The sequence below is a fragment of the Phyllobates terribilis genome, unplaced genomic scaffold (genome assembly GCF_046119375.1).
Source record: "Phyllobates terribilis strain yellow unplaced genomic scaffold, ASM4611937v1 Scaffold_20__1_contigs__length_20440879, whole genome shotgun sequence".
NCBI lineage: Eukaryota > Metazoa > Chordata > Amphibia > Anura > Dendrobatidae > Phyllobates > Phyllobates terribilis.
This window is the reverse complement of record NW_027362780.1, coordinates 15,523,263-15,528,103: the sequence shown is the minus strand read 5'-3', so window position 1 is coordinate 15,528,103 and position 4,841 is coordinate 15,523,263.

The following is a 4,841-nucleotide window of genomic DNA, read 5'->3' as shown; positions in this document are numbered from 1 at the left end:
ATGTTGTTTTATCCTATGCTTTATTAAATTGTATTTATGTTGTTTTATCCTATGCTTTATTAAATTGTATTTATGTTGTTTTATCCTATGCTTTATTAAATTGTATTTATGTTGTTTAATCCTATGCTTTATTAAATTGTATTTATGTTGTTTTATCCTATGCTTTATTAAATTGTATTTATGTTGTTTTATCCTATGCTTTATTAAATTGTATTTATGTTGTTTTATCCTATGCTTTATTAAATTGTATTTATGTTGTTTTATCCTATGCTTTATTAAATTGTATTTATGTTGTTTTATCCTATGCTTTATTAAATTGTATTTATGTTGTTTTAACCTATGCTTTATTAAATTGTATTTATGTTGCTTTAACATATGCTTTATTAAATTGTATTTATGTTGTTTTGTCCTATGCTTTATTAAATTGTATTATGTTGTTTTATCCTATGCTTTATTAAATTGTATTTATGTTGTTTTAACCTATGCTTTATTAAATTGTATTTATGTTGTTTTATCCTATGCTTTATTAAATTGAATTTATGTTGTTTTATCCTATGCTTTATTATATTGTATTTAATTTGTTTTATCCTATGCTTTATTAAATTGTATTTATGTAGTTTTAGCCTATGCTTTATTAAATTGTATTTATGTTGTTTTAACCTATGCTTTATTAAATTTTATTTATGTTGTTTTATCCTATGCTTTATTAAATTGTATTTATGTTGTTTTATCCTATGCTTTATTAAATTATATTTATGTTGTTTTATCCTATGCTTTATTAAATTGTATTTATGTTGTTTTATCCTATGCTTTATTAAATTGTATTTATGTTGTTTTAGCCTATGCTTTATTACATTTTATTTATGTTGTTTTATCCTATGCTTTATTAAATTGTATTTATGTTGTTTTATCCTATGCTTTATTCAATTGTATTTATGTTGTTTTAACCTATGCTTTATTAAATTGTATTTATGTTGTTTTATCCTATACTTTATTAAATTGTATTTATTTTGTTTTATCCTATGCCTTATTAAATTGTATTTATGTTGTTTTATCCTATGCTTTATTAAATTGTATTCATGTTGTTTTATCCTATGCTTTATTAAATTGTATTTATGTTGTTTTATCCTATGCTTTATTAAATTGAATTTATGTTGTTTTATCCTATACTTTATTAAATTTTATTTATGTTGTTTTATCCTATGCTTTATTAAATTGTATTTATGTTGTTTTATCCTATGCTTTATTAAATTGTATTTATGTTATTTTGACCTATGCTTTACTAAATTGTATTTATGTTGTTGTATCCTATGCTTTATTAAATTGTATTCATGTTGTTTTATCCTGTGCTTTATTAAATTGTATTTATGTGGTTTTATCCTATGCTTTTTTAAATTGTATTTATGTTGCTTTAACATATGCTTTATTAAATTGTATTTATGTTGTTTTGTCCTATGCTTTATTAAATTGTATTTATGTTGTTTTATCCTATGCTTTATTAAATTGAATTTATGTTGTTTTATCCTATGCTTTATTATATTTTATTTAATTTGTTTTATCCTATGCTTTATTAACTTTTATTTATGTTGTTTTAAAGTATGCTTTATTAAATTGTATTTATGTTGTTTTGTACTATGCTTTATTAAATTGTATTTATGTTGTTTTAACCTATGCTTTATTAAATTGTATTTATGTTGTTTTATCCTATGCTTTATTAAATTGTATTTATGTGGTTTTATGCTATGCTTTTTTAAATAGTATTTATGTTGTTTAATCCTATGCTTTATTAAATTGTATTTATGTTGTTTTATCCTATGCTCTATTAAATTGTATTTATGTTGTTTTAACCTATGCTTTATTAAATTGTATTTATGATGTTTTATCCTATGCTTTATTAAATTTTATTTATGTTGTTTTATCCTGTGCTTTATTAAATTGTATATATGTTGTTTTATCCTATGCTTTATTAAATTGAATTTATGTTGTTTTATCCTATGCTTTATTAAATTGTATTTATGTTGTTTTAACCTATGCTTTATTAAATTGTATTTGTATTGTTTTATCCTATGCTTTATTAAATTGTATTTATGTTGTTTTATCCTATGCTTTATTAAATTGTATTTATGTTGTTTTTTTCCTATGCTTTATTAAATTGTATTTATGTTATTTTAACCTATGCTTTATTAAATTTTTATTTATGTTGTTTTATCCTATGCTTTATTAAATTGTATTTATGTTGTTTTATCCTTTGCTTTATTAAATTGTATTTATGTTATTTTGACCTATGCTTTACTAAATTGTATTTATGTTGTTGTATCCTATGCTTTATTAAATTGTATTTATGTTGTTTTATCCTGTGCTTTATTAAATTGTATTTATGTGGTTTTATGCTATGCTTTTTTAAATAGTATTTATGTTGTTTAATCCTATGCTTTATTAAATTGTATTTATGTTGTTTTATCCTATGCTCTATTAAATTGTATTTATGTTGTTTTAACCTATGCTTTATTAAATTGTATTTATGATGTTTTATCCTATGCTTTATTAAATTTTATTTATGTTGTTTTATCCTGTGCTTTATTAAATTGTATATATGTTGTTTTATCCTATGCTTTATTAAATTGAATTTATGTTGTTTTATCCTATGCTTTATTAAATTGTATTTATGTTGTTTTAACCTATGCTTTATTAAATTGTATTTGTATTGTTTTATCCTATGCTTTATTAAATTGTATTTATGTTGTTTTATCCTATGCTTTATTAAATTGTATTTATGTTGTTTTTTTCCTATGCTTTATTAAATTGTATTTATGTTATTTTAACCTATGCTTTATTAAATTTTTATTTATGTTGTTTTATCCTATGCTTTATTAAATTGTATTTATGTTGTTTTATCCTTTGCTTTATTAAATTGTATTTATGTTGTTTTATCCTATGCTTTATTAAATTGTATTTATGTTGTTTTAACCTATGCTTTATTAAATTGTATTTATGTTGTTTTATCCTATGCTTTATTAAATTGTATTTATGTTGTTTTATCCTATACTTTATTAAATTGTATTTATTTTGTTTTATCCTATGCCTTATTAAATTGTATTTATGTTGTTTTATCCATGCTTTATTAAATTGTATTTATGTTGTTTTATCCTATGCTTTATTAAATTGTATTTATGTTGTTTTATCCTATGCTTTATTAAATTGTATTTATGTTGTTTTATCCTATGCTTTATTAAATTGTATTTATGTTATTTTGACCTATGCTTTACTAAATTGTATTTATGTTGTTGTATCCTATGCTTTATTAAATTGTATTTATGTTGTTTTATCCTGTGCTTTATTAAATTGTATTTATGTGGTTTTATCCTATGCTTTTTTAAATAGTATTTATGTTGTTTAATCCTATGCTTTATTAAATTGTATTTATGTTGTTTTATCCTATGCTCTATTAAATTGTATTTATGTTGTTTTAACCTATGCTTTATTAAATTGTATTTATGTTGCTTTAACATATGCTTTATTAAATTGTATTTATGTTGTTTTGTCCTATGCTTTATTAAATTGTATTTATGTTGTTTTATCCTATGCTTTATTAAATTGTATTTATGTTGTTTTAACCTATGCTTTATTAAATTGTATTTATGTTGTTTTATCCTATGCTTTATTAAATTGTATTTATGTTGTTTTATCCTATGCTTTATTAAATTGTATTTATGTTGTTTTATCCTATGCTTTATTAAATTGTATTTATGTTGTTTTATCCTATGCTTTATTAAATTGTATTTATGTTGTTTTATCCTATGCTTTATTACATTTTATTTATGTTGTTTTATCCTATGCTTTATTAAATTGTATTTATGTTGTTTTATCCTATGCTTTATTCAATTGTATTTATGTTGTTTTAACCTATGCTTTATTAAATTGTATTTATGTTGTTTTGTCCTATGCTTTATTAAATTGTATTTTTGTTGTTCTATCCTATGCTTTATTAAATTGTATTTATGCTGTTTTAACCTATGCTTTATTAAATTTTATTTATGTTGTTTTATCCTATGCTTTATTAAATTGTATTTATGTTGTTTTATCCTATGCTTTATTAAATTATATTTATGTTGTTTTATCCTATGCTTTATTAAATTGTATTTATGTTGTTTTATCCTATGCTTTATTAAATTGTATTTATGTTGTTTTATCCTATGCTTTATTACATTTTATTTATGTTGTTTTATCCTATGCTTTATTAAATTGTATTTATGTTGTTTTATCCTATACTTTATTCAATTGTATTTATGTTGTTTTAACCTATGCTTTATTAAATTGTATTTATGTTGTTTTATCCTATACTTTATTAAATTGTATTTATTTTGTTTTATCCTATGCCTTATTAAATTGTATTTATGTTGTTTTATCCTATGCTTTATTAAATTGTATTCATGTTGTTTTATCCTATGCTTTATTAAATTGTATTTATGTTGTTTTATCCTATGCTTTATTAAATTGAATTTATGTTGTTTTATCCTATACTTTATTAAATTTTATTTATGTTGTTTTATCCTATGCTTTATTAAATTGTATTTATGTTGTTTTATCCTATGCTTTATTAAATTGTATTTATGTTATTTTGACCTATGCTTTACTAAATTGTATTTATGTTGTTGTATCCTATGCTTTATTAAATTGTATTCATGTTGTTTTATCCTGTGCTTTATTAAATTGTATTTATGTGGTTTTATCCTATGCTTTTTTAAATTGTATTTATGTTGCTTTAACATATGCTTTATTAAATTGTATTTATGTTGTTTTGTCCTATGCTTTATTAAATTGTATTTATGTTGTTTTATCCT